The following is an 18,946-nucleotide window of genomic DNA, read 5'->3' as shown; positions in this document are numbered from 1 at the left end:
CCCCAGCCCCTCCTGTGCACTGTTGGGCCACCTAAGATTCGGCCTGGGTCTTGTATTTTTTTCTGCTTAGCGATTTTTTCCATTTATCCAGGAGACTGCCAGTTTATAGTTTAGTCCCTAGTCTTCATGCATTTTATAACTCATGATCTATGCATCATATGTATAAACTCCAAATATGAAAAATGCTTAGATTTGCATCTAGATTCATAATATTCAACTTTCGTGCATGTTTGAAATGTTTAAAATGTTGTTCGGTTATATTTGCTTCTATGCCATGCTAAAATGATTTATTTCATAACTAAATAACCGTAGCTCGGATTTTAACAAACTTTATATGTAAATGGGGTGGAAAAATGCCTAGTTTAACATGATGCACTAATCTAGCATGTTTAACAACTCTAAAATTATGTTTAGGGCAGAACAGTACCAAACCTAATATATGCATATGGGGATTTACCAGAATTGTTGTTCGTTGCTTCCGACCTCATTTAAACTTGACTAGATAGGTAGTTTTGCTGTGCTTCACCCCTTCCCATGTTAATCAACATTTAATATTGTTGGGTACATAAACGAGAACGAACTAAATAACTCGTCGTGGTGTTTCGCAAATATGCAACTTGTTGCATATTGAACTCCACTTAATTTGTAGGATTGTTTGTGTACTTTGCCATGCCATGTATCATTAAACAAGACATGCATCATACTTGTTTGCGCATCGTGCCATGCTTATGTGATGTTTGTTTACTATGTTGTTTGCTTTGTTTCCGGTGTACTTCTTCTCGGTAATCCGGTAACGTTGCATTTGTGAGGATCCATTGGCTACGCCCGTTTTTCTTCTTCATGGACTCGTTCTTCTTCCTTGCGGGATCTCAGGCAAGATGACCATACCCTCAAAATCACTTCTATCTTTGCTTGCTAGTTGCTCGCTCTTTTGCTATGCCTATGCTGCGATACCTACCACTTGATTTTCATGCCTCCCATATTGTTAAGCCAAGCCTCTAACCCACCTTGTCCTAGCAAACCGTTGTTTGGCTTTGTTACCACTTTGCTCAGCCCTTCTTATAGCGTTGTTAGTTGCAGGTGAAGATTGGAGCTTGTTCCATGTTTGGAACATGGTTATTTTGTTGGGATATCACAATATCTCTTATTTAATTAATGCATCTATACACTTGGTAAAGGGTGGAAGGCTCGGCCTTATGCCTGGTGTTTTGTTCCACTCTTGCCGCCCTAGTTTCCGTCATATCGGTGTTATGTTCCCGGATTTTGCGTTCCTTACGCGGTTGGGTTATAATGGGAACCCCTTGACAGTTCGCCTTGAATAAAACTCCTCCAGCAATGCCCAACATTGGTTTTACCATTCGCCACCTAGCCTTTTCTTTCCCTTGAGTTCTGCACACTCAAGGGTCATCTTTATTTTAAACCCCCGGGCCAGTGCTCCTCTGAGTGTTGGTCCGACCGAGTAGACTGCGGGGCCACCTCGGGGCAACTTGAGGGTTGGTTTTACTCGTAGGATGTCTCATCTGAGTGTGCCCTGAGAATGAGATAAGTGCAGCTCCTATCGGAATTTGTCGGCACATTCGGGCGGTGTTGTTGGACTTGTTTTACCATTGTCGAGGATGTCTTGTAACCTGGATGCCGAGCCTGATCGGATTGTCTTGGGAGAAGGAATATCCTCCGTTGATCGTGAGAGCTTGTGATGGGCTAAGTTGGGACACCCCTGCAGGGATTGAACTTTCGAAAGCCGTGCCCGCGGTTATGGGCAGATGGGAATTTATTAATGTCCGGTTGTAGAAAACCTGAAGCTTGACTTAACTAAAATACATCAACCGCGTGTGTAGCCGTGATGGTCTCTTCTCGGCCGGGGTCCGGGAAGTGAACACGGTGTTGGAGTAATGTTTGACGTAGGTTGTTCTAGGATCACTTCTTGATCATAGTTGTTCGACCGTGCTTTTACCTTCTCTTCTCGCTCTCATTTGTGTATGTTAGCCACCAAATATGCTAGTCGCTTGCTGCAACTCCACCTCATACCATTTCCCTACCTATAAGCTTAAATAGTCTTGATCGCGAGGGTGTGAGATTGCTGAGTCCCCGTGACTCACAGATACTTCCAAAACCAGCTTGCAGGTGCCGAGGATACCGTGCAGATGACGCAACCAAGCTCAAAGGGGAGCTCTATGAAGATCTTGTCCTTTTTGTTGTTTCATTCTAGTCGATCAGTAGTGGAGCCCAGTTGGGGTCGATCGGGGATCTATGTAGCATTTGGGGTAGTCTTCTTTTATTTTGGTTCCGTAGTCGGACCTTGATTGTATCTGGATGATGTAATGCTTTATTCATGTATTGTGTGAAGTGGCGATTGTAATCCAACTATGTATCTATTTCCCTATATGTATTACATGGGTTGTGTGAAGATTACCTCATTTGCGACATTGCTTTCAATGCGGTTATGCCTCTAAGTCGTGCTTCGACACGTGGGAGATATAGCCGCATCGAGGGCGTTACAGATAAAGAGCAAGCTTGGCTCATTGAGAAGCACCACAATAGCAACATTCCTTAGGGAAGGCTTTAGGTGAAATATAACCCAACATAACTCCAATGACGAGATTGATGGATTTAAAATATCTCATACTTGACAACTTGCGAACCATGAAACAAGAATTGTGGGCGCTGGAGGCGACGCCGGTCCTCGGGCGATGATGAGGAGGAGGCCGGGGTTGCACAAGGTGGCGGCGCGGCCTGGAGCAAGGAAGCAGAGGCCGGTGGTGCGATGGAAGTTCCCGCGGTGACGGGCACCGGCGAACGGAGGCGGCGGCGGAGGACGACGCTCTCCTTGCGGCGAGGTGGCAGCCCGAGCAAGGAGACAAGCACGGGAGGTCGGCGGTTGCGGGCGACGAAGCAGCAGAAGCGCGGGCGCCAGGCCATGGCGACGGAGAGACGAAGCTGGGGCGACAGAGAGGTGCGGGGGTTGAGGGGATCAGGCGCGGGCACTCCTCTCGAGTGCGATGCGTGTGAGTGGCGGCGGTGTGGGAGGACGAGAGGGATAGGATGAGATGGGATCAGGCATGCCCCTTGTGCCGGCTAGGTTTAGGTGCGGCTGGGCCTAAATGGCCTGCTGGGCTCCCTTCTCTCTCTCTCTCTTAAAAACTATTGCAATAATAGGAAAAAACAAATAAAGAAAGGAGAGAGAAGAAAAAGGAAGGAGGTGTTAGGGGAAGAAGTTGGACATGCGGATAATTTTCCCGGACTCACAAAAGTTGTCTGATCCCAGAAAAAATGAAGTGGCAAGATTGCAAGAATTGAATTCAAATTCATTTGAATTTAATTCAAATGGATTTGAATAGGAATGGGGTGTTTGAGAAGTACAAAATGTCGGGAATTTTTGGTGGATATTGGAAAAGTGATGAAAGAATTTATGGACAACATTTGAGGTCAAGATGTGAGATAACAAAGGCCTGGGGAATTACTTGCAAGTGTGTTTTGGTGATTCCAAATTAATGGAATATTTATAATATAGCTCCCTAATAATAGTAGGAGACTTTTATATGTTATAAAGAGAATTTTACCATGTGAACTCCCTCGATTTAAATGGATCAAAGATCCATGCCATTTATTTAGTTGAGTTTTCAGAGAAAAAGTTGCAAGATGACATGATGCAAAAATGAATGCAACAAACCAAACAAATCACACGACGAAACTCGGAAAATCATGGAAGGCATCTGAAGCTCCGGTCTTGGGGCGTCACAACACTCCACCACTACAAGAGGATCTCGACCTGAGATCTAGGATGGCACCGGAGGGAAAAGGACGAGGAAGATAAGAGGTAAAACTAAGTTGCTTCTTTGACAAACGAGTGAAACCAAAGAACCTTGTGAGGTTGAACAAAATGAAAGAAAGAATACAACGAAGATGAACAAAGTTGAAAACACTCCATGAGGAAAGAGGAACAAGGACGAACAAATTCGGACAACACTCCGGTTGAAAAGAGATGCAAGACTTGGTAAGGCGAAAAGAACTTGAGCAAAGGGCACAACACTCCGGTTAAATGGATAAGCAAAGGAAAGAACATGATCTTGGAAAATAACAAGATGATTGGTTGAAGAGAGCAACATCACAATGCCTCCGGAACGAACGAATAGAAGCTAGATCATCGGAATAAGAGAACGGATAAGGAATGGCAACTTGTACCACAATTTAATTTGGAAATCATCCTTGCAAGAAGGTTAGAGCGGAGTTGTTGGAAAAACAACAACGGAAAGATATGATCCTCATGGACTTATTGAGACATCTCAAAACTTGAGGTGAACTTCTGCCACTAACGAAAAACAATTGCTTGCTAGAGATCAACAAAGAGATGAAAACTTGTTCCACCAAGAGGATAAAGAGCAAGCTTGGGTCATTGAGAAGCACCACAACAGCAACATTTCTTAGGGGAGGCTTTAGGTGAAATATAACCCAAGATAACTCCAATGACGAGATTGATGGATTTAAAATACATCATACTTGACAACTTGCGAACCATGAAAAATGAAGGAAATTGTCAAGAATGACATAACACCATCTCAAAAGATAAGGTAGAAAGAATTGCACTTCAGAATGCAAGATGAAGAATACTTGAGCTCCTATGAAAAGAATCTCAATGAACAGTTCGAGAAGGAATTAGATCCTTGATGAACCATCATGTAGAGCCTCCATGAAGAACTACGGTAATAAAAGGATGATCAAATGGAATGAAGGATGAAGAGAATAAGGTTGAAGCCTTGCAATGATTAGATGGATCTTCATGATGATGAGAGCTTCGAACTCCGGGAAAAAGAGAAGATGAAACAAAAAACGAGAATTTTTGATGAACCTCTGGAATAAGGAATTGAATTTGCTCGATGAAACAAGAATAAGAATTACATTATGCTCATCCTTCACCAATTAAATTGATGGCAACCAATGGATTTGGCATAATACTTATTCTCATTGAAAAAGGATTAAAATAGATATAGCGCCAACTTGGGAAAATCTTCAACGAACCACCGGTAGGATTGAAACAAAGGATAAATTGATATGATAACGAAGGAAAAGAAATCTTGAACGAACCACCTTAAGGCCTCCTTTGGTTCATAGGATTGCAAAATCATAGGAATAGGAAAGTCATAGGAAATGAGATGACATGCATCTCAAGTCCTATGCATAGGAATATAAAATGAGATGCCCTTTGATTCACACCATATGATTTTTTCCATTGAGTCTAGGCTAATGTTTATTTTCCTATGAAATGTGGAGGATAGGAAGAATTCCTCCACAGGAATAGGATTTCATTCCTACAAACCAAAGAGCTCTGAAGGAATTTTTCCTATAGAAATCCTATCCTATGAAAATCCTACAAAATTCCTTCAAACCAAAGGAGGCCTAAGAATTGAACAAGAAAGTAGCAAAAGCACAATTCATCAGGAAGAATTAATAATGAATGAAGATACTTGAGGGAATTTAGATACAAGAGAACGAAGAGATCACGAGCTGATTAGATAATACTTAAATGATGCACCGGTATGATTTGGAGAACAATAGCTGAAAGCTAGAATGAATAAACCCGAAATGATGGTCTTTGGAGAATCAAACTGAAAAGACTCTTGAATTGCTCCGGATGGGTGAAAAGAATTGTCACAATCGAAAACAATTATGAGAGGATGGCATCAAGCTAGAACCCTGAATCTTCAAGAGAACATATATGATTGCAGATAAGCTCTTCTTCGATCTTCAAATGTTGAGAAAGATGACGAGAGACATCGTCACGATTTGTTGAGACACTCCGAAATGATTAAAAGGGGAAAGGTTGAGCCAAAGATGAAAAGATTTTGAAAGCGATATTGGAGAAAGCAATTGACTGACGCAAATTCATTCTTACGTCAAACTTTGAAATGCATTTCAGAATAACTCTGGGAAGATTAGAATAGTCAGGTAAGATCCTGGGAAAAGACCTATGGGTTAGGGCCCACACAAGAGAAACACCGTTGAAATGATTGCTTGAAAAGAGAGGTTGCACCGGTTGAATTAAATGGGTAGAATGAGATAACAATCTCGAAAGAGCTTGAACGAATGCAGAGTGGAAACACGAGTCTTCGAGATATCTTGATTACTCCAGAACAATTGAATAGCGAGAAGTGGATGATTATGAGGTGCACCAGCAAGAGGAAGCATATGAAACGAGAGAAGGATATGATCGACAAAGTTTGGCTTGAATCCACCAGCGAAGAAAGAGAACGGAGAATGATGAACTTGAAGCTCCGTTAGTATCTTTGTTAGAATCACCGGATAAGAACATTGAAAGAAAAGAATGAAGAGACTTCACATCCATAAGATGGATACTTGATTAAGAAATCTGAGTCCTTGAAGAAAAAGGGTGGGTGGGCGGGAAAACAAACGCATCTTGGGACGGTTGAACCAAACAATGTTGAGAAGACTTGAGTTGATCTTGCGGATGTTGAAAAAGATTGGGTCCACTTAAAGAGAGACACACCGGTTCATAAGAAATTGAGATGGCAAACTCGAAGATCAAGAAGGATTTGTATTCACATAGGAATATGAGAAGACCGCTTAGGAAAGGTATGGAATCAACATTTGACATTGAAGCAACTCGAATACCACAAACTCAAAACAAAAATAAATGATTGCCTTGGAAAATAAGCCAGAAACAAACATATGATAGATACCATATCGTATCATGTGTCTATTGGAAAGATATCCTACGAGCTACTTGAATTCCCACTTATCAACTCCCGAAACTTTCCGGTTATGCAATCAGGTGTTGGGGATACAGGGGAAGCATAATATCTCACCCAAAACTAGCAAATCCTACATCCAGCTGTATCCATCCTTCAACACATAACCAAGAAACCTTCGGAAATCATTTACCTCAACCTTTGAAAAGCATCCGTTATACGAGTTATGACAATACTCCCGAACTCCCGCCCCAGTACTGGGTGGCATCGAGGTTATCTCACCAACAACTGCATAAAAGAGATTTTCAATGTCGGTGAAACTCAGGTATTCCAGAACTACAACAATAAAATTGTGACGACAACACCTCGGAGCTCAACTCCCCGAGACACTACCACAACCCCTAAATGTTAGGAAGCACCAAGAACAATGTTCTCATCACAAAACCATCGGAACGATTCCAAGATACCCGCGTGATCCTAAAAAAAATTAGTGAAATTTGAGAAGAGAAAAGTCAAAACTCTACGTCAGGGGGCCTCACCAGAGCGACGAAGGGACTGAGGAGTAAAAAGAATCCTACTCTCCGATATATATAATCCTATAAGACTCAAAACATTTTTCTAGACCCAACAACGTCAGCGATTCGATCAAGCAGGGGGCTCCTAAGTCGGGGAAGGCTCTGATTACCAACTTGTAACACCCACGATGCGGCTATATCTCCCACGTGTCGGAGCACGACTTAGAGGCATAACCGCATAGTAGGCATGTCGTAAGAGGGGTAATCTTTACACATCCCATGTACTGAATAAGAAAGGGATAAAGAGTTGGCTTACAATCGCCACTTCACACAATACATAAATATGGCATTACATCATCCAGAATACAAGCAAGGTCCAACTACGGAACCAAAATAAAGAAAGACAACCCCAAATGCTAGATCCCCAATCGCCCCAACTGGGCTGCACTACTGATCAACTGGAAACGAAACAACACAACGAACACGATCTCCATCGAGCTCCCACTTGAGCTGGGTTGCGTCACCTACACTGGTACCATCGGCACCTGCAACTGTTTGGAAGTATCTGTGAGCCACGGGGACTCAGCAATCTCACACCCGCGAGATAAAGACTATTTAAGCTTATGGGTAGGAAAGGGTAGTGAGGTGGAGCTGCAGCAAGCACTAGCATATATGGTGGCCAACTTACGCAAATAAAAGCGAGAAGAGAAGCAATGCAACGGTCATGAACTAGAAGTGATCAAGAAGTGATCCTGATACTGCTTACGTTCAAGCATAACAGGAGACCGTGTTCTCTTCCCGGACTCCGCCAAAAAGAGACCATCACGGCTGCACACGCGGTTGATGCATTTTAATTAAGTTAAGTGTCAAGTTTTCTACAACCGGATATTAACAAATTCCCCTCTGCCCATAACCGCGGGCACGGCTTTCGAAAGTTCAAAACCCTGTAGGGGTGTCCCAACTTAGCCCATCACAAGCTCTCACGGTCAACGAAGGATATTCCTTCTCCCAGGAAGACCCGATCAGACTCGGAATCCCGGGTACAAGACATTTCGACAATGGTAAAACAAGACCAGCAAAGCCGCCCAAATGTGCCGACAAATCCCGATAGGAGCTGCACATATCTCGTTCTCAGGGCACACCGGATGAGACATCCTACGAGTAAAACCAAACCTCAAGTTTCCCCGAGGTGGCCCCGCAGTCTACTCGGTTCGGACAAAACTTAGAGAAGCACTGGCCCGGGGGGGTTAAAATAAGATGACCCTCGGGTTAATTACTCCGAAGGGAAAAGTTTAGGTTGTTAGGAAAATGTAAAACCAAGGTTGGGCCTTGCTGGAGGAGTTTTATTCAAGGCGAACTGTTAAGGGGTCCCCATAACACCCAACCGTTTAAGGAATGCAAAATCAAGGAACATAACACCGGTATGACGGAAACTAGGGCAGTAAGAGTGGAACAAAACACCGGACATAAGGCCGATCCTTCCACCCTTTACCAAGTATATAGATGCATTAATTAAAATAAGACATATTATGATATCCCAACATATCCATGTTCCAAAACATGGAACAAACTCCATCTTCACCTGCAACTAGCAACACTATAAGAGGGGCTGAGCAAAGCGGTAACATAGCCAAACAACGGTTTCTGGGTAAGGTGGGTTAGAGGCTTGACATGGCAATGGGAGGTATGAAATAGCAAGTGGTAGGTATCGCAGCATAGCAATAGAGCGGGCAACTAGCAAGCAAAGATAGAAGTGATTTCGAGGGTATGGTCAGCTTTCTTGAGATCGGGCAAGGAAAAAGAATGAGTCCGTGAAGAAGACAAACGGACATAGTCGAACGAATCCTCACAAACGCAACGTTATCGGAACCAACCCGAAGAAGCAACACCAGAAAGGAGCAAACAACATAGTAAACAACCATCACATAAACATGGCATGATGCACAACCAAGTATGATGCATGTCCGGATTAATGATTCATGGCATGGCAAAGTGCACAAGCAAAACTACAAGTTAAGTGGAGCTCACTATGCAACAAGTTGCATATTGACGAAACACCACCTAGCTTATTTAGTTCTCTCCCGTTTATGTACCCAACAATATTAAATGTTGTTAAGCATGGCAAGAGGTGGAGCATAAGTAAACTAAACATTTAGGTAAGTTTAAATGAGGCCGGAAATAACAAACAACAATTCCGGTAAATCCCCATATGCATTCATCAATTTGGAGCAACAACAATTTTAAACATTTAAATGTTATTATCATGATGCGAATGACATGTGCAAGTTTTATGCAGTTTTATGAAAATGTTGCCATGAACAAGATATGAAGCATTTGTCATCATGGCGGAAACGAAAGGGGTGCCACGGCAACGAATCCGAAAAATGATGCCACGACAACATAACGGTTCTGGTAACTCGATTGAGATGCCGGAGAAAATGATAGGGCGTGAGCGAGTTGAGCAAGACGGTGGGGTGCTCCTGACTATCGGGTTCCCACGGGTTAGTGGCATGGAAACAAGTGACAATCGGACACGGTGCAGACAAAGGGTGCATCTCATGCAAGACAAGCATTCGTTCTCGGATGGTCGTCTCGGGGTTATACCTTCGAAGCGTGCGGTTCGGGAGGGTGCAATGCAGAGGAAGTAGATGTTCATGAAACGGTCGTAGTGGAAGTAATGGTACTATCGGTCCTCGGCTATGGTAGTGGTACTTAGCGATCTTGGCGGCGGTAGTCGCTCATGTTCTTAGGCGCACAAGTTTTGTAGATGTTCAGGGTCACGGCGAGGAACTTGACATCCACGGAGTCGTTGAGGGTCGACGGTACTTGATGTCCAAGTGGTATATAGGGGCACTTGGCAGTGGTGCTACCCGGGTGTTCGGCGCCTGAAGTAGAACATGGTCCACGAGTCGTCGATTGTTCGGGGTCTGACTTGCGGGTCTTGCCAACATGAAGTGGTACTTGGCAGTTCCACGTAGTTGTACCTGGGCCATTGCACACGTGACGAATCCGAGCCTTTTGGGGTCGGTCTTGGAGAGGGATGGTTGTAGTGGTACTTGTCGGTCTCGGTCGGGGCGGCAAAACGTAGTCGAACTTGAGATAGTCTTGACGATCCCAAAAACGCTCCTGCTCGAGGAGGTCTCTGTCTCAGTCATCACCGCTCGTGGTACTTGGCGAAAGGGATCCATGAATGCGATAGTCCTCGGACTTGAGGCTTCGTGCCCGGAGATGGTCTTGGCCTTGGCAGTGATTCGCAAAGGGGACTTTTAGAGACAACCCAGCAAAGGCATGCTGCGATCGAAGGGCATGGGTCTTCTGCCCGCATGGAACAAAACATGGCGGCGACTGCGGCTGATGCGACCGAGCAAAACAGTGAGCAAGTCGAAAGTGGCCATGGTGGATATGAACGAGGAGGGGCCAGGAGGTGATGCAGGGGTTCGAACGTCGCGGACGAAGGCTGGAAGCGGGGCATGGCGCAGGACATGTGGGCGCTGGAGGCGACGCCGGTCCTCGGGTGATGACGAGGAGGAGGCCGGGGTTGCAGAAGGCGGCGGCGCGGCCTGGAGCAAGGAAACAGAGGCCGGTGGCGCGATGGAAGTTCCCGCGGCGACGGGCACCGACGAACGGAGGCAGCGGCGGAGGATGACGCTCTCCTTGCGGCGAGGTGGTGGCCCGAGCAAGGAGACGAGCGGGGGAGGTCGGTGGCTGCGGGCGACGAAGTAGCAGAAGTGTGGGCGCCAGGCCATGGTGACGGAGAGACGAGGGTGGGGCGACAGAGAGGTGCGAGTGTTGAGGGGATCAGGCGCGGGCGCTCCTCTCGAGTGCGATGCGTGTGAGGGAGTCCTGGATTAGGGGGTGTTCGGGTAGCCGGACTATACCTTCAGCCGGACTCCTGGACTATGAAGATACAAGATTGAAGACTTCGTCCCGTGTCCGGATGGGACTTTCCTTGGCGTGGAAGGCAAGCTTGGCGATGCGTATATTCAAGATCTCCTACCATTGTAACCGACCTTGTGTAACCCTAACCCTATTCGGTGTCTATATAAACCGGAGGGTTGTAGTCCATAGAGGATCAACTCCATACACAATCATACCATAGGCTAGCTTCTAGGGTTTAGCCTCCTTGATCTCGTGGTAGATCTACTCTTGTACTACCCATATCATCAGTAGTAATCAAGTAGGAGTAGGGTTTTACCTCCATCGAGGGGGCCGAACCTGGGTAAAACAAAGTGTCCCCTGTCTCCTGTTACCATCCGGCCTAGACGCACAGTTCAGGACCCCCTACCCGAGATCCGCCGGTTTTGACACCGACATTGGTGCTTTCATTGAGAGTTCCTCTGTGCCGTCACAATCAGGAAGGATGCCTTCTCCCGTCTTCAAAGACGGCGCCGTTGCTAAGGGAGCCTTGGCTGTCGGCCAAACCCTCCGGCTAGGTGGTTTCCTCATGACCGCCTGTTCGGCTGTTGCGCCGACGGTGTCCTCTCGGGTCATCAAAAGCAACCCACACGTTAGCTCGGAGCTTGTCGAGCAGCTAGATCCAATGGAGCTCTCTTCCATAAACGGGCTCTTGGATCGCATCGCCGCCCTGGGGGTCGCTACGGATTACGACCAGGTTGGGCTTAAACCCGATCTAAGAGAAATTAACTCTCCCCAAGTCACCCACCACGTTGCCGTGGTAGAGGTGCACTGTGGCGACCCTTCATCTATTTTAAGGACCAGCTACGTCTGAATTCCCGACCCCTCCAAGCCGGATACCCGCGAAGAGGAGGATGTAACTCAAGACCTGAGCTTAGGATCAAGCAACGGGCCGGACTCGCTGGACAACATCCAAGAATCCGAACTTCAGAGTTCGGAAACTCTTCGGCCTCCGAATCTTGGATCGAGTGAAGTCTCAGATTCAACAACACCCACCCACCTGAATATAAGCGATCTCTCCCAAGTCAGGCAGGGGCCCGATGAAACAGTACATCATTACTGGGCCAGATTCCTCCTGATTATGAACAGGATAAAGGATTGCCACGAGGGAGACGCAATATCAATCTTCTGCAGTAATTGCACAGACGAGGGAATCCTTAACGCCATAAGTCGCCGTGATATTACACGCTTCACTGACTTGGCGTTCATAGTACAAAAGTACTGTGCGATGGAAAGTGCCTGGAAAACCGAAATAAAATTTTGGGATAATCCGGCCTTGAATAATAATCCCGTCCGAATTAAGAGGGTGCATCATCATAAGACACCCGGAGTAAATAGCAAAAAGCCAAAACCCTCTACAGGGCATGGAACCATACTGGAAAGGTGGCTTGATGGACCCTGTAGAATTCACAGTACAGAGGACGCCACACCAACTCACAGCCTTAGAGCGTGTTGGATACTCTGGCAGGTAGCCAAAATTGGCGAGGACCTCTTAAATCAGGAGGCCGTAGAAAGCCAGCCCGAGGACACCAGTACCGTTCTCACAGTCTTCGAGACTTTCGCATCAAACAATATGCGAAAAAGAACACTCCGCAGCCTCGCTGAAGTCTATCAAGTTGCAACAATAAATCCATGGAGCGACACGGCTATCACCTTCAATGCAAGTGATGAACCTAGATTCCGAACAGCCCGAGCACTAGCCACATTGGTCCTCAGTCCCATAGTGGACGGCTTTCGCCTCACCAAGGTACTCATGGATGGAGGCAGCGGACTAAACCTCATTTATGAGGAAACCCTTCAAAAAATGGAAATAGACTGGAACCGCGTCGAGCAAAGGAGCACAACCTTTAGAGGAATAATCCCCAGTCGGGAAGCGCGCTGCACAGGAAAAATCACACTAGATGTGGTGCTCGGCACGCCGGATAATTACAGGTCCGAAGAAGTCACGTTTCAGGTGGCCCCGTTTAAAAGCGGACATCACGCCTTACTAGGGCGGGAAGCATTCACAATCTTCCAAGCGATACCCCATTATGGGTACATGAAGCTTAAGATGCCCGGGCCGAATGGAATTATCACTCTAGCTAGTGATCCGGACATAGCACTTCGCGCCGAAAACAAGGCGGCCGCATTAGCCCTTGAGGCACTATCCGAAGCCTTAATGGCCGAGGAACTGACTGCGCTGTGCTCCATGGTTAACAGGGATGATGTGATACTCGACAAAAGATCCAAATCCACATCCTTCAAGCCAGCTGACGAAATAGTCAAATTCCAGGTCCATCCAACGGACCCCAATAAAACAGCTTCAATCCGGGCACAACTGAACCCCGATGTAGACGCCGCACTGCGAAAGTTCCTACGAGAGAATTGGGACATTTTCGCCTGGCACCCTTCAGACATGCCAGGGATCCCACGCAGGCTGGCCGAACACAGCTTAAATATCCTAAAAGGATTCAAACCTGTCAAACAAGCCCTTCGGTGTTTTTCCGAACCCAAGAGACTGGCTATGGGAGAAGAGCTAGCCAAGCTATTGGAGGCCGGATTCATTAGAGACATAAAACATCCGGACTGGCTAGCAAACCTGGTGATGGTACCAAAGAAGGACAAATCCTGGCGCTTGTGTGTCGACTTCAAAGACCTTAACAAAGCTTGCCCAAAGGATCCCTTCCCCCTCCCCCGTATCGATCCAATTATCGATGCCACCGCAGGACACGATTCATTGTGTTTCCTCGACGCATACTCCGGTTACCATCAAATCAAGATGGCAGAATCAGACCAAGCTGCAACAGCATTCATCACACCATACGGCCCATTCTGCTTCAACACAATGCCCTTCGGGCTAAAAAACGCCGGCGCAACATATCAGAGCATGATCCCGACATGTCTGGCATATTAGATTGGCAAAACAGTGGAGGCATATGTGGATGATGTGGTCATCAAATCAAGACATGTCGAATCTCTAGTAGACGACTTGAGGCTCACATTCGACAACCTCCGAAAATACGACATCAAGCTCAACCCGAAAAAATGCGTCTTCGGCGTTCCAGCCGGAAAACTCTTGGGCTTCATTGTATCCGGTAGAGGAATTGAAGCAAATCCAGGCAAGATCCGAGCTTTGTCACAATTCGATATCCCAAAGGACCTCAAACAAATACAAAAACTAACCGGATGCGTGGCGGCTCTAAGCCGCTTCATCTCCCGCTAGGGAGAAAAGGCACTGCCCCTTTATCGCCTCCTTCGGCGCACCTAACACTTCGAGTGGACGGATGCCGCCACGGCCGGACTCGATGAAATAAAAGCCACATTGGCAACAAACCCAGTCCTGGCCGCGCCAAACACCGGCGAACCAATGCTATTGTACATTGCAGCAACACATCAAGTTGTCAGCGCAGTGCTTGTTGTCGAGCGGGAAATGGACGGACACAAATTCCCCCTTCAAAGGCCGGTCTACTACGTGTCCACTATCCTCACTCCATGCAAATCACGGTACCCGCATTATCAAAAAATTGCATACGCGGTATTCATGGCATCCCGAAAGCTACGACACTACTTTCAAGAGTGTTCCATAACAGTAGCCTCGGAAGTACCACTTAACGATATTATCAACAACCACGATGCAACGGGCCGGATCGCAAAATGGGCCATCGAGCTCCTCCCGTTCGATATAACCTATAAGCCACGGCGAGCTATCAAATCGCAAGTTTTAGCCGACTTCATCGCAGAATGGACGGAGGCCGAACTCCCTAAAGAGTACGGCACATACTCAAACTGGATTATGCATTGGCCGGACTGGGGGCTGGCGTCATGCTGACGTCCCTCACAGGAGACATAGTCCAATATGTACTACAAATTATGTACATGGACTCCAACAACGCAGCCGAATACGAGGCCCTTCTACATGGTCTCCGGATGGCAGTATCCATGGGCATTCAACGCCTAGAGGTACGCGGGGATTCGAACCTCGCGATATCCCAAATAAATGGCGACTTCGACGCCAAGGACCCAAAAATGGCAGCTTACCGCAATGCCGTCCTAAAAATGTCAGCTCGGTTCGAAGGGCTGGAGTTTCACCATATAGCCCGAGAAAACAATCAAGCAGTCGACGTCCTGGCACGCATCAGAGCAAAATGCGATGCAGTCCCCCCCCCAACATCTTTTTGGAAAGATTGTTCAAGCCATCTGTAGCATGGGAGGGGGAACCCGCAAATAACAGCCCGGACCCAGCCGCACCATTCGACGCCGAACAAACTGACACAATTGGAGGCTCTGCCAATGAAATTACATCTTCAGCCCACGTAATAATGGCGGTCATCGCCCCGTGGACAGAACCATTCCTAGCCTACCTTACTAGGCAAGAACTCCCGGAGGACCAAAACGAGGCCCGCTGCATAGTGCGACGATCTAAAGCCTACAGAGTCCATGAGGGAGAGCTTTATAAGAAAAGCACTACCGGAGTCCTTCAAAGGTGCATCTCCGAAGAGGAAGGGCGGAACCTTCTGGCTGAAATTCATGCCGGACTTGGTGGTCACCACGCCGCTGCTCGGTCCCTTGTTAGCAAGGCTTTCCGTACAGGCTTTTATTGGCCGACTACCCGGGCAGACGCTCAGGACTTAGTCCAACGATGCGCTGGTTGCCAACTTTTTGCCAACCAAAGCCATATGCCACCCTCCGCACTCCAAACTATACCAATCACCTGGCCTTTTGCGGTCTAGGGGGCTTGACATGGTCGGACCCCTTAAAGGCGGGACCGATAGAAAGAAATACTTACTGGTCATGGTGGATAAATTCACCAAATGGATAGAAGCCAAGCCTGTTAAAACGGCCGAATCCGGACCTGTGATAGACTTCATATCCGGGGTTGTACACCGTTATGGCGTCCCCCACAGCATCATAACCGATAATGGTACAAACTTTACCGCCGCCGAGGTAAAACTCTGGTGCAAAAACATGGGCATCAAGCTCGATTATGCTTCCGTCTATCACCCACAAACCAACGGCCAGGTCGAACGTGCAAATGGTCTTATCATGAGCGGCATTAAACCCAGGCTAGTGCGGTCCCTTAAGGAATCTAATACGCACTGGGTAGAGGAGCTCGACTCCGTACTCTGGGGGCTGCGGACCACGCCGAATCGCACCACCGGATACACACCATTCTTCATGGTGTACGGCGCAGAGGCAGTTTTGCCCTGCGACATAATTCATGACTCACCTTGAGTGCGCATGTACGAAGAAAGAGAAGCCGAGCTCGATCGGCAGGACAGTTTGGACGCTTTAGGGGAGGAGCGCCACGTGGCAAAAGCCCGTTCCGCATTCTATCAACAGCAGGCTCGAAGATATCAAAGCAGAGAAGTACGGGCCAAAAATTACAATGTCGGCGAACTAGTTCTACGCCTGCCGGACAAGAAAAAGGACAAACTCAAGCCCAAGTGGGAAGGTCCATTCATAATCGACCAAGTCCTGACTGGCGGGGCGTACCGCCTGCGAGATATGTCGGATAACCGACTCGAGCCGAACCCATGGAACGCCACCCGTCTCCGAAGATTCTACGCCTAGTGCCAGACTCTGTGTTCGTCTCCTTCCTCTGTCCATTTTTTGCATTTTTCTGTCTTACATTTCTCTCCTTCCCCTCTTTTCTTTTATCGCCCTTAAAGGCTCATCTAAGTGATGCGCCACTCGCGCTCATTAAACCTGGGGGCTTCTTTAATAGAAGCTTATTTATATGGGCTTCATGCCCAACACATGCGTCAAACTTTCGCATGTACCTTTTTCTTCACCATTATATGCATCGATATGACTTAAGTTTTGGCCAAGCTGGGTTGCCTGGCTCCTGTGCTTACCCCTACGTTCCCGATTGTTCAGCTAGGTGGTAAAGGGAGCACCTCTGCGATTGTTACTGCCGGATCAGCCGGATGTGTACCTCAGACTGGGTGAAGCCGAAAGCTAGCGTTCTTAAGGGAATATTCGGTCGGTGAGATAAAAGATGATCTTTTTACCCATTTTATGCGCCCCCAGATGCTTTTTCTGCGTCTTTTTACGCAGTCCGGACATGCACTTTAGGGCATGCCTCCCAGCGAAAGGAATCCCTAATGGAACTATTCTCTCTGGAAGATGTTTCTTACTAACCATGTAATATAACATAACTAGTTGGGCACTTGTCTGATAAAGCACTAATGACCCCTACACCTGGTCTCCACGCATACCACGGTTCTTATATAACCTCTATGGTATTCGGACACACTACAAACCGTCAGGTCTCGAGGTTGAAGCGAAAAGGTCGGCAACGACAAACGATCTACAATCCGGCTAGAAGGCATTACACATGTCAAATCAAAATTACATAGTCATTATGACTGATTGTATTCCTCTTCTATACCATCTAACAGGCTATCTAATTTACAGTCCTGCTAGGAATACTTTGCGGCCAACTCTACTTGGCCATATACTAAGCTCACAGGGATCTCCTTCCCGTCAGGCCCCACTGGTCTGACCTCGGCCATGTGGTTCGGGTCAGACTTCGTAAAACGGGTCTTCACCATGGCCCAGGCTTCCCGAGCGCCTTGTCGGCAGGCCGATATCTTCCACAACCGGAAGCGCCGACGAGCTCCCTTCAGCTTCTCCGCAAGCTCTCCAAGGCTCTCGGGCACGGAGTGGGCAGGCCATAAGGCTTGGGCAACACCTCGCATCGCTTGCCGAATTCGCTCGTGCAGTTGCATGAGTTCGGGAAGAAGGTCACCCGTGGAACCGGGCATCTCCTCTGCAGGACGACCTGTGAGCATACCTACAGACATTACTCTGTTAATCGACTTCCTCGCCGAACTCTTTTTTCAAAGTTCGTTCAAGCACTTACTAAAAATGCCGCGTCGAAGCCGCTGATTCTCCTTCGTGGAGTCCGACAGCTGGCCACGAACATCTTTAAGTTCGACATCCAGCTTGGTGTTGGCATCCTGAAGATCATTCTTCTCTCGCCTCACCCTTGTCAACATACTCTCACCAGCCTTTAGCTGGCGTAAGAGTTGTTGCTTGTCCGGATCAAGTCCGGCGCCATCTGCAATTTAACTTGTCAGATTTGCACCCACACCGCACAATACTACTCTTTCAAAGTGTATTTTACCTGAAGGGGTCTCTCAAGGCTCCCCCACTGCGGCTAGTGCGGCCTCTAGTTGGGCCTTGCACTTCTCCAGCTCCTGGGACAGTATAGTATTCTTCTCCGTAAGAACCTGCATATTAAATGGTCCTTAAATCAGTTGCTCTAACTGTTTCAAGTCTCGGGGGCTACTGGCATATGTATATATTTAACCAAAATTTTCTTACCCGTATGTCTTTCACATACTGCTCCGTAGCTCTGGCTAAACCATTTTGAGCGGCACGGAGGTACACATCTCCCGAATTAAAGGCATCTAAAGCCTCTTGGGAGAAACAACCATCGCGTAGAGTTGTCCGGCGACGCCTGTGGTTCATGGCGCTCTCCACTTCTGAATTTGTGGCGGACAGCCTGTCCGCATCCTCTGTCGGAGGAGCGTCCGGTGCGCACCTTGTACTCGCCTCCGCTTCCTGGCCAGACGTTGGAGCCTGGCTGGTGGAGGCGCGATTGGCAACCTCTCCGGATGTAATCCGGCGAGGCCTCTTCATCCTGAAGATAGCACGAACGTTAATATGACCCTGACAGAATAACTCCAGGGAAGCAGAGGGTGCACTATACCTTTGCGCCGGCATTTCAGTCCGGACTTCATTCCTTTTTGCCCTACGGGGCTCTGCGGCCCCTCGTTGGCTAGCCGCCGCAGGTTTGGCCTCCTGCCATGGAAATCTCCCCTGCAA

The sequence above is a fragment of the Triticum dicoccoides genome, chromosome 6A, assembly GCF_002162155.2.
Source record: "Triticum dicoccoides isolate Atlit2015 ecotype Zavitan chromosome 6A, WEW_v2.0, whole genome shotgun sequence".
NCBI classification, from domain to species: Eukaryota; Viridiplantae; Streptophyta; class Magnoliopsida; order Poales; family Poaceae; genus Triticum; species Triticum dicoccoides.
Note: the sequence above shows the minus strand (reverse complement) of the source record.